The following is a 12,899-nucleotide window of genomic DNA, read 5'->3' as shown; positions in this document are numbered from 1 at the left end:
AATATTATAGATTAAAATTAAATATAATTATTATTAAGAAGTTTAATATTATCGATTTACTTCAATATTCAACTGTTTGTTTGTAAATGAACTTTTCTGTGAAAAATTTATATTTACGAGTTAAAAAAAAGATTTTTTTGGTTATAAAATTGATCTTTTAAATATTAATATAAATTAAATATAAATTTCATCCTTGTTGAGCAAAAATTCGACTGTTTGGTTAAAAATTAATCTGCTTAGATTGAGGCTTCAACAGTTTTTTAGAAAATTCATTATTTTTTAAAATTAATTCAACTGCTTCCAATTTCTAATTAAAATCTTTGTTTGAAATTTTAACTACTCTATTTCTCGATCAGAATTAACCCATTTTGATAAAAAATTTCACTACTTGGTTAAAAGTTGCACTGCTTCAGAATTCAATAATTTTGTAGAAAATTAATGTATTTGGTTTAAAGTTAACTTTCTTGTTGAAAATTCATATTTCGAGGTTTGGAAATTTTATAATGTTTGCGGAAAATTCTACAATTTGGTTAAATTATTATTTTTTTAATGTAAAATTTACTGGGTTGAAAATTCATCTGTTTTGATAAAAATTTTATCCTTTTTGGATACAAGTCGAACAGTGTAAGTGAAAATTCGTTTTTTCAATGATTTAAACTGTTTTTAATTGATAATAAAACAATTTTTGTTGAAATATCAACTATAATATTCTTTGATAAAAATTCATCTTTTTTGGTAGAAAATTAGTCTTTTTTATTTGAAAATTCAACAATCTGTTAGAAAATTGAAGAAATAGGTTAACAAAAAAAGGTGAATTCTAATAAAAAATATAATTGTTAATATTTCAACCAAAAAAATATTAGCTAGAAATTCGAAGACTTTTAGATTTAATCTCTTAAATTAGTTTGAAACTCAAAGCTTTTGATAAATAAAGATTAAATTTTTCATTTAAAAAAAATCCAAACCAAAAAGACGACTTTAAAACGAATAGTTGAAATATTAGTCAAAGAAGATTCTTCAGTCTAGAGAAATTTTTTTTTAATCTAACTGCTAAATTTTTAAGTGAAAAAGACGAATTTTGTACAACAAAGTTGCATTTTTTTCGAACGCGATGACTTAAAAAACAATTTTTGTACAATATTATATTGAACAGTAATCACTGTATAAATGAATTTTTCTTTAAAACAAGTCTGGGAAAATTTTTTGAAGAAGGATATAGCCGTGTAAGCATGCAAAAATTACCCCTTAATGGAATCAAAAGTTGATTCAGCCATTTGAAAGTGCACCATCAAAATAAAGTTTTTCAGGAAATTTTAAATCATTAGCCATCCTATTGGATGAGCTGGGGGGGGGGGGGTGTACATTTCTGTCCACTTCCACAAATTTTTGTAAATAAAAAGTAGTCAGCTCTAATCAGTACTGTAAGAATAAGTAAAACCGAATAACATTTCATTTTGATACCCCCAACCTTCTTGTGTTGGGCCCGGAAATGCCCCAAAAAATGCAAAATGGCAGTTTACTATCAAATTCATGCTAGGCGCAATATTTTTTGGACTCTTTAAAAATGAATTATTTTTGATAGTTAAGCGACGAATTTTCAAGTATTTTAAAAATAATTTAGAATAATTTAGAATTTTTTAAACAATAAATATTTGTTGGTAGAATCCCCCCCCCACACCCCCGGACGAATCGTTAAAAGATATTATCTTTTGGGATAAATTACACAAGGTTGATGAATGTCAAGTGTTGTAATTTTCGTTTAACATATTTGTTAATTATTTCAACAATTTACATTGGTTTTAATATTGTTTTCTCCCTATAATCGTCAAAAGTTATTTTTTTTCTGGAAACTTAATTATGAAGCTACACGGTGCGTGCAAAAGATTCGTAAAATCTAGACTTTTCTCTACCTTTTCTATGAACAGGCGCAAATTAATGATTATTATTTGTTTAAATATTTACAGAAAAGAATAACTTTCAATGATTCACAGAAAGAAAATTCTTTAAAAAATTGATAATTTTCCTTTAGAAAGAAAGATTGCTCTTAAATATTCATTTATTTCGTCATTATTTCAAAAAAAAATTTTTTTCAAGATTTCAGGGAAAAAAATGGTTTGAAAAATAAACATGGTCAACTTTGTATAATATATCGCGAATAATAATAATCTTGCTCGCATTACAGGCAGAAAAAGTTGCGTAAACATATAAATATTTTTTAAATAATTACCAAATTCCCTTCAAAGACATATTACTATCAACACTCTTTAATTGTGTCATTAATTTCACACAAAAAAGCTAATGACTTTTTATGAGATTAGGAAGAAAAGATTGTTTAAAAAAATGAATATTCATCTATTTTTTATAATTTTTCCAGTAAGATCATAACTTTTCACAATTTATAGGGGTAGAATAATTGTTCAAAGAATTTAAAATTAATTGACAAATACCTGAAAACTCGCCAACTAATAATAAAAAAGAATTCACGTTGAAAAAATTTGCAAGAAATAGCGTCTTTAGCATGAATTTTATAGAAAATTCCTATTTTGCATTTTTTGGTAATTTCTCAGGCACAATAAAAGGCAATTGAGGATGTAAAAACTATAGGTCATTAGGCCGGAATCATTCCTTGATTACTCGCTACAATAGGTGACTATACTTTAATACACAACATGTTTATAATTAGTACTTATTTTTACAATTTTTTTTAAATGAGCTTTTTCCATTAAAGCCCCATGTTAATTATAAAAGCCCGGGGGGCACAGTTTAATGTTGAAAAAAATTACGTTATTCCTTTTTTCTGAAAACGGAAAATAGCGGGTGGGGGGGGGGGGGCTTAACACAAAAAATGATCAGTTGAATTTTTACAGGTATAAATTTTGACTGCCCAAATGAGCAGGTCATTTTCAAGAAAAAAGTGCGCTATTTTTTCCGGGAAACGAAAGAATGGCAGGGTAGGAGGTTATGTCCAAAAATCGAAAGTTGAATTTTTACAGGCATAATTTGGACCACGCTAATGTAAAACTGACTGTTTTAAATCTTTTACACTGAGACCCCCCCCCCCAATTTAAAAACACAAAAAAATTAACACAAACGATTTTTTAAAAAATTTTAAATATATGTTTTTTAGTTTAATTATTTCGCCAAAAGCAAAAAAAAAATACAAAACGAAAAAAAACGGAAATGGATGTTACCAGCTCTTGAAAAAAAATTAATTTATATAGTGATTACTGTTCAATATAATATTGTGTAAAAATTGTTTTATTAAAAAGTCATGTCGATAGGTAAAAAATTCAACTGTTTGGTACAAAATTCCTTTTTTTTAATTGAAAATACAGCAATTAGGTTAAAACTTTTTTCTTTCTTGTCTGAAGAATCTTTTTTGTATATTATTTAAACTATTTTTTGTAATTTTCCTCTTGGTTGGAAAATTTTGTTTAATCATAATTTTCATTTTTCTTGTTTAAAAAACGCAACTTTTTGGTTGAAAATTAATCTGTTTCGGTTGAGGGCTTAATACGTTTATTAAATAGTTGATATTTCAACCAAAAAATATTTAAATTATAATTTAAAAACCGTTCCATTCATTTTAAAAACGAATGAATTATAAGCCAAACAGTTCGACTTGCAAATAAAAAAGATAAAGTGTCTGACAAAACAGATGAATCTTCAACCAAATAAATTTTTTATTAAAAAAAATGTAATCAAATTGTTGAATTTTTAAACAAAATTAAACAAATTTCAATCCCAAAAACATGAATTTTCAACAAAAAAGTTCATTTTCAACTAAATTTATTAGTTTTCTACAAAATTCTTTATTAAGTATTTTAAATACCTTTCTTATTTACTTTCTTAAATTGTTTATGAAGATATTTATAAATAAATTTGCATTAATATTCATGACTATTGTCTGAACTCAGTCTCAAGCTATTTCAATAGAAAGAATTATTTTCTTCTATGATAGCGTAGCAAATTATTCAGTAAAAAATGACACATTTTTATATTTTAAGTGGAAATTTTTTGAAAAACAAGTTAAAAGTTCTAAGATGGAGGCTCTTCAGAATTTGGTTTAGCTCCCATGCGAGAAGGGACTGATGGATTGACGAATCTTACAAATAATTGTGGGTATGATTAATAAGCCAAAAAACAGATAGAAAATAGCGTTAATTTTTTAAAATGTATTTCACATGTTGAAATGTTTCTACAATACGAAAAAATCTAAAAAACTATCTAAGAAAAAAGTTACATTATGAAACCTTAAAAATAAATAGCCAATTTTTTCGTGATATACATAATGATAACGTTAAATAGTAACTTACACATCGTTTTTATTAATAGTTTTTAATTTTTAGTTTTATTAATATCCGACTGAGAAAAAATATTTACTCTTAGACTTTCACTGTGCTATTTAAAGAAATCGACATCAACTTATACACTTTTAATATATGAAGGATATTCTTCCTTCTAATTTTCAAAGCGTTTTCATATATCAAAGTAAATAATTTAAAAAAGTTTGTAAGCTTGTATAATCGCCATTTATTAAACTTTATTTGTTCTTATGAAAAGACCAAGCACGGTTCAACATTCTAGGGTTAATTACTTTATTTTTAATCTGACTCCAAATCTATTGAAGAGGTTCAACAAAGCTGAAGATCATTTCAATAAGAGTGCACAATTTTTCATTAAAAATGAGTCTGGTGAATTAAAATAATATGGTACAATTGTGGTGGTATTATTAATTCAAAAAACTGGCATAATCAATCAGAAAATTAATTTTTTACGTATAACACGTGATCCCTCCCACAGAGATCGGCCCACATGATAATCCGCCCATCTGGATTTTTCCAGATGTCTCGATAGTAGATTTTCCAATTTAGTCCTGGGGTTGATACAAATGAACTAATTTTTTTATTATTTGGTCAGCAATAAAAACTTGTTAATATTGCGATAATTTCCTGAATTGAATAAGTTTCCATTTTTCAGTTATTTTAATACTGTTCTACAAGGTAATGGTCACTTTTAGTAGTTTAGATTTAAGAATCGTCAACCAATATGGGGGCGCCTACAGTTAATAGAGGGGGGGGGGGGGGGGGGGGGGGGGGGGTAGCTAATCAGAATACCTCAGTATAGGTCGAAGATCGGCAATTCATGGCAAAGCCTAATTAGCTAAGTTGGTACAGGTCAGTGTTTAGTCAGGCAGTGGTAATTTACATTTAGGACGCAGTAGTACATGTCATTGTTTTGTCAGCCGACATTCTTGAAAGAACGACGAAGATATATTTTAATAATCTAGAGAGGTAGCATTTAAAGTCTAAAGTAACCGGACCTTAATGCCTCTAATGTGTTTCAATTTTTTTTGCCAGAGAATAAAACTGTATTTAAGTCAGTGCAACTCGCATAAGTGGTATGGGGAAGGGGCAGCTAGAAGAAGCCTTATGAATTTAGATAACTTTTAGTATGCTTCCTGATGATAAATTTGGAAAAAGATTTCAAATTTTGAGAGAGATGGCCCTGCAATAGAACAGCTCAATGATAACTTAATATATTTAAAAATCAATATCATGTAATTTCCGACTTAACACTTCGACCCCTATTCCTTTTTTACAGTTTTAAAAAATCCTTGTTTTATCCTCTATTTTTAGAAATTTCCACTTTTTCCCAATTTTCTTTGTTATGGCTTGAACTTGAACTTATATATTTTGAGTTCAAAATTTATCTTGTGGCCTTAAAAATTCTACTGTTCAGTTAGAGATTGAATTATTTTGTTGAACATGTAACTATTTTATTAAGAAATCAACATATCTGGTCAAAAATTAGACTTTTTTAAATTCAACCAATTTAAAAAAATTTTCAGTTAAAATTCAATATTTGCATTGTCATTAGAAGAGGTATTAGAGTTTTTTTCTGATTTGCTCCCCCCCCCCCCATCCAACGTTTTTGTCAAATATCGAAGTTTTGAAACCCTCTGAACCCGAAAAATATGTTTTAAGAATCTGTTTGTCACTGTGTTACATATATGTCTGTGTATCTTTCTGTGTGTTTGTCTTTTTGTGCAAACAAGAACTTAAAAAAAAGAAACAATAATTTTCAGTGCCGAAAAATTAAGGACAAATTCATTAGCCAGCCATTTTGGTTCAGAATTCACAAAGTTAGATCATTTTAAACATGTTTCAGGCCACTGTTTTCAAAATTTAAACTTTCCATTCATGGCTATTCGTTATACTGGAAGCTGCAACAATTTTTCCGTAACCTTTTTTTTAAGCTTTTTAAAAATAAAAAAAATTAACGAAAACAAACATTTTAGGCCAAGGAACGCACGAAATAAAAAAAGTCAAAAGAGCAAAAAAATTATTTTCTGAAAGCGCTATAAGACTATCGTAACAGCTTTTTTTATTTTACATTAGAAATCGAAAATTCAAAATTTATTCGTAAAAAATAATTTCAAAAATAAAAAGTTCCATATTGCAGTCAAACTGTTCAAGATACAAAGATATGAATTGTTTGTATTGGTGACTTTTTTATAGGAATCGTAGTTTTTGTTTTATTTGTAATAAAATAATATTAAAATTGAAAAAAATTTAATTTTCTCACATGTGTAACACAAGTTATGAAAAAAATTAACATACAAAATCTGGTTATCCAAAAAAGCGTTATAAATTTGTAATCCTGCATTTTTTTGATAGGATGCATAGCTTTTGTTGGTTAAAAAAAATATTAAAAATAAAAAATTAAATTTTTCGATAAACTATATGAGAGAAGAAGAAAAAGAGAAAATATTTCGGACCAAATCGCGTGTGAAGCACGAGAGGCGTTATGAGAAGGTGTTCGTTAAAGCCGACGGAACTTTCACAAAAGATAATTGCGAATTATCAAATTACAGTTTCCGATTCTTTGACCATTACATACATCTGCATACATTTTTGTTTAAAATTCAACTGATTTGCTGAAAATCAACTTTTTTGTTAAAAATTTAACGGTTTGGTTAAAAATTCGTTTCAAAGCGAACTCTTCTTACCAAGATTTATTTGTTTGTTGAAAATCAAATTTAAAAAAAAACAGAATATTTTCGGTTTTGAAATTAAACTGAGTTGTAGATAATTTTTAGTTTAGCTTCAAATTTCAAAATTTTTGTAAATATTCATGTTTTTTGTGGAAAAATCATCTTCTTTGGTAGAAGATTAATTTTTTCAGCGAAAAATTAATTTCTTTGGTTGAAAAATTAACTATTTGGTAACAAATTTATGTTTCTTGGTTAATAATTCAATTGCTTGGCTTGAAGCTGAAGAACTTTGTTAGAAAGTAATTTTTTTAGAATTCTGTTTTTCGTAATTTAATCTTATTTGTCGAGAATTCATCATTCTGGTCAGGTGTTCAATTATTTTTTACCATTTGTCGCCATGGTTCAATAATTAACGTTTTATAGTAAAAAAGTAACATTTCTTGTTTGAAAATTAATTTATTGTTAAAATTGTTTAAACTTAGTCTTTTTTGGTATATCGTTCATTTCTCTTTAAAAAAATGCATTCTTCTGTTTGAAAATTCGTCTATTCTGTTGTATACTCACCTCTTGCTGTTCAAAATTCAACTAATGGTTTTAAAATTGAAATGCTTTCCTGGAAATTTTTTCTTTCAAGATTCAGCTCTCTGACTGAAAATTTCGCTACGTTATTAAAAATTGGTTTTTCTATGATAAAAATTAATTTTATATCTGCAAACTAAAACTTTCTCTTTTTTTTTTAAAACGTATCATTTATATATTTGAAATGTGGGTGTTTATTACAAAAATGCTCCATTTTGTTGAAAAATTGTCTTCTTGGGTAGAAAATGACACTATTTGTTGAGAATTCATCCCCGTTTTTATTAAATCCCTTTCTTATCTGCACTGATCAAATTTTTTAATTAATTTTTCATGCACTTCGAATAGGGACAGAGACTTAAAAATGTGCACGTAAGTCAGAAATTGATGGTAATGCAATATAATACAGTAATTAATCATGGTTCTATGGTTCCAATGGTTTCAGGGGCGCACGTAGAAAAAAATTTTGGGGCAGGGGGGTTAGTGATTTCTTGAAATTTTACATGATGTTAAAATTAAATTAAAAGAAGTTTTTTTTCACATTTCTAGGGGAAGGGGGGGGCGAACCCCTAAAACCCGCCTTAACCACATTTTTTGACAAGATGGAAAGTAAATTAAAAAAATTCTAGAATTATATTTTTCCGAAAAAAAATCCTCTAATGATCGCTCCACTGGGAATCGAATCAGAGAAATTTCGATTGCCGGTTAATTTGAAAAACTTTCAAGTTTATTTTCCAATGAATTAACTAAACAGTAATAGATATGAGTAATAACTGTAAGAGTATTTATAGTTTAAATTAATCACACGACCGGTTCAAACAAACTATTCATGCACTAAGATTGTATTACAGACGCCCCACGTTTTTCATGTGAAATAATTTTCCTAGTAACGTTTATGAGACTATGAATTTGCATGGGATTATAAAGCTGCATTTGAGTAGGATGAATTATTTTATACTTTTTAGTTAATGTTCTCGAGTAAGTATCCAATTTTCATTCTTTAAATAAACAATAAAAAAATGAAAAAGTGGTACAACATTCTTTTTATGTTTAAAATTTAGAGTTCTGATCTTGAGGTTGTCGGGTTGAAAATTCAACTATTTAAAAAAAACGCATTAAAGTAAAGGTATGAAATATTTAAAATTTTGAGAATTTAAAGCATTTCATATTGAATTCAACATGTCATCTTAATTGTTATTTATATAAAAAAATAGATTTCCCTATTATTTCGTTATTATCGTGAACAATCCCCCTATTTCCCCAGGTTTCTAGAGCTAGCGTTGTATGCGTGGAAGCCTGATGTTTTATTATTTAAATTATCCTTGATGAGGGAGGGGGGGGGAGTAAGATGAAACTTTTATTTTTAATAGTTTCATGGAAAATATCTAATTATGTTAATCACTACGATGGTATTAAGTGTGCAGCATTTTCTTTTTTGCGGTTCGGTCTGTTTTACAGTGGCGGCCTTTTCACACATCGATCAATCGCATTTCGAGGGTGGCAACAGCCAAAATTGCAGGGAGCATAATCAATCACGGGTCGTTTTCGGCGGGCGGTTTTCGAAGGTGGGGGTAGACAGTTCGCATAGTTCCGAAACGGAAACGGTAATATCGCTGGCCCCGGGCGACCACTCCTTTGTCATTTTGTCATCCGGTGTAAGAATCTACCGTTTTACCGCAGGAGGGATAGAGACGAAGAGAGCTGCCAAGGAAGATAACCGCTTTGAAAAGAAATCAATATCTGAGATATTAAAATACCGTCGAATACCATGCCCACCTTTTTCTTCATTTTTTCCTTGCGTCATTATACCTTATGCTCTTAATAATTAATTTACAACCACGAAGACGACAAGGGTCCATCAATTTTTCTTTTCTATGAGGAATTAGTACGACGAGACCCTATACTTTTTTAAATTACTGAATCATGGTAGTCTTCGTAGGTTTCATAACCTATTAGGACATTAATTATTTTCCTATACTCTAACCCCCCCCCCCCTGATAAAGCACGAGGTAAAGTTGGCCAATTTTGGGGTAAATTCGAGTAGGGTACGGGGTGAAGTCGGCTAATACTGGGTAAAGTCGGTTAATAAAGTAAGTTCGATGGATTGATGGATGGAAGAACAGCATTTTTCTGAAAGTATAAAGGTTGCAAATCGGAGCTACTAAGCCCCAAAAAATTTTATGGTAAACGGAACAAAAGCAAGACCAATTTCCAAAAAATCTGTTTCCAAACTTTTCTTTCTGTCGTTCAGCAAATCATTCCCTATTTTTGCCGGATATTAAAAAAAATCAGCAATCATTATTTAGGTTTTTATGGAAACAATGATAAATTTTCCATTTTTCACTGCAATAACTTTCATTATCTCGTTTTGTAAAATTCCGAAATTTTTTTATCAGGGTTTCATGGGACCTGTGTGGTTAGCTATAAAAAATGCAAGGTGCGTATTAACACGGTTGAATTTGTGACTTTATCCTGAAGTTGAGATTAAGAATTCAACTTCTTCATAATTTTTTTTTAAATTAAGAAATGTTCAGGACACATTAATAATTTTATAAGCAAAAGTTTCAAAAATTAAACAGCAAAATCTGAGGAAGACTTATCCTCCCAAATAAAAATACTTGGACTTGAGTTCGACGTGAATTGTCCCCAATCAAGACATGCTCAAGTCGAAAAGGTCGACTTGAGCGTGTCTCAGTTTTGAGGCGTATCCATACTCCAATTTATGTCTTGGAGACAATTTTTTATGTCTTCGACACATAAATTTATCTCTTGAGTCGTATTTTTATGACTCCAACACGTGCGGTTTATAACTTCGAGCGTATACCTGCCCTAACAAAAAGGTTATTTCTAAGAGTCATAAAAACTAATCTTTGTTAATGGTTAAACAATCTTGTATATTTTTATACAATATACATAAGAAAGCAACCTATTTACGGATTGTTATTTGTATTATACTTGTTTGACGATGATACCGAAAATCTTGTTTGAATTTACGTATTTCTAACGGCTTAGGAGATCCTTCTAGAAAGTCACAATTTTTATTTTTTTTTGAAGAACATTTTTTAGGGCTATACTCGTTCAGACCCAACGATTCTGAATTTTTAAATTAAAAATAACTAATTTAATAATTACAAATTTTTCATTCATCAATTTTAATTTCATTTCTGAGCCAAAAAAGGTTTAATAATCTCAGTCAAGACGAGGCTCGTCTTAAGTCAAGTAAACGTCATCTTAGCCAAGACAAGGCTTTAATTAAGACAAGTAAACGTCGTTTTACCTGTCGTGGCCATAAAAGTAAGACGAAGGCCTATGTCTCGACTCAGTTTTGAAATGCAGCCAGACATCTATGTCTTGGAGACGAACTCAAGACATAACCAAGTCGAACTCAAGTCAAAGCATTTTTACTCGGGTTATAATTAAAAAATAATTTTTTTTAAGACACAAGTTTGAGCGCGCCTAAGGCGCGCGGCAATTGAATCTCACGCTTCGCGCTAGATAATGGATTACCTCTCGCTTCACACTCGGACATAAGTACACCTTGCGCTTCGTGCTCGAATATTCAACGTTTGCATTTGTCATGCTTAAATAAAACTTGATCAAGAAGATCTCTTTTAGATGGCAATATTTGTATGCGCCTTGATATTCTGAATTGTCAACTTAATTAAGTATGGTTAAAGATCAAGTTTTTAAAGCTCTGTTTTAGATTTTAAGGTGCAAATTCTCATAGTGGCACTCGCATTGCGCGCTCGATTTTCGATAGACATTTGTAAACAGGTTTTGTTGAATCTTTTTTTTCTTATAACTTTTGTCGTTTTTCCACTCATTTTTTTTAAATGTTATTTTTCACGAATAAAAAAAAATAGTATGCGTTCTATCAAGAAATGATTATTAACGAAATTGTAGATCTTTTTTGGGATCACAATTTTGGTTAATTCATATTTCTTCGTATCCTACATAGTTTAACCACAAAATGAAATTTTTTACTTTTAATTATTTTTTGTGCAAACAAAATTTGAATTTCTTATTTTCCAAAAAAATCCAAAAATTTGTTAGGATAATCTTGTAGGACTTTTAAAAAGTAATGTTTTTCTTGACTTTTTTTCATATCGTACGTCTTTTGGCTTAAAATATTCATTTTCGGTTGATTTAAAAAATGATAAAATAGCTATAACTCTAAAAATTTACTTTTTAACAAAAAAGGTGATTAGGATAAATTATTTGTCCTTTTTAATAATATGAATATTCTTACACAGAATTTTCAAATTCAGAAAAAAGTGGTATCAATAGTTTTCAAAATGCGCTCACTTTTTCATTTTTTATAAAAAATGGCTGGTTAACGAACTCGCCCTTTCTCTTATGATCTAAAATAAGTGTGGCAAAGATGAATTTTATCCGTTTATTTTTTCGAGAGTTATCGTGTTTACGGACGGACGGCAGGACGGACAGACAGACAGACTTCATCTAAAAACCTGATTTTCGAATTCAGGGGGTCTCGGAACGTTTACATCCGTTGAAAAACAGTGGTGTCAAATTTCGGACAATTCTGATACTTTCTCAATCATAAATGATGAGAATGTAAAAAGAACATTTTTGACTGAACTTTTAGATTTCCTAAAAATAAAACCGAGAATCTAACGAATAAATTAGGAGAACCACCAAAAGGTGTTCCTATTGAAATTTGAAAAAGATTTAAAAAATTCTAAAAAAGAAAATACATTTGAAAAAAAAATTTAAAAAGAGGAAAGAAAGATCCCTACCTTCTGTTTTTATTCCTTTCGTCACTTTTATTTTTATTATTATGAAATCTTAATAAGAAACATTTGTAAAAAATAATAACCGACGTTTCGGTACCCATTTGTTCGTAGGATTCTAATTTTTATTTTCAGGGATTCTGCACATTAACTTTTTGAGAATTTCGAAAGTTTCCAGCAGAATAACAATATTTTCTTAAAATTCGTGAGGAAATTTTACAACATTTTTTTAAAATGAATTTTGAAACAACATTAAAAATTCCTTCAGACATTATGTATGATTTCCCAATATTTAGAAAAAGAATGTAGTAGATTTTAAATCAATTTTTTTTTTATTTTTCAGGATAGAAAAATTTTAGAAGAAATTTAAGTATGTTTAATAAGATTTTAGAATGTGGGAAATATTTAAAAATAATTTAAAGTGATTTAAAAAAATGAATATCGATTTTTGAAGTTAAACATTTGAAGATATTTACAAAGTCATCAAAACACAATTTCAAGAAATAAAGAATAATTTTATTCAGCTCAAAAGATATAAAAAGAAATGAAACTTTTTTAAGAGGTTTAAAATGTTT

At 28.9% G+C, this 12,899-nt stretch overlaps 1 protein-coding gene across 3 annotated transcripts in view; it reads right to left on the bottom strand.

The window, feature by feature from the left end:
* The window catches only part of LOC117168377, a 55,822-nt gene that overhangs the window by 25,327 nt on the left and 17,596 nt on the right, over positions 1-12,899 (bottom strand). The window lies entirely within an intron of this gene.

Source organism: Belonocnema kinseyi, chromosome 2, assembly GCF_010883055.1.
Source record: "Belonocnema kinseyi isolate 2016_QV_RU_SX_M_011 chromosome 2, B_treatae_v1, whole genome shotgun sequence".
NCBI lineage: Eukaryota > Metazoa > Arthropoda > Insecta > Hymenoptera > Cynipidae > Belonocnema > Belonocnema kinseyi.
The sequence above is the reverse complement of the archived record's forward strand: the minus strand, read 5'-3'. Positions and strand labels throughout refer to the sequence as shown.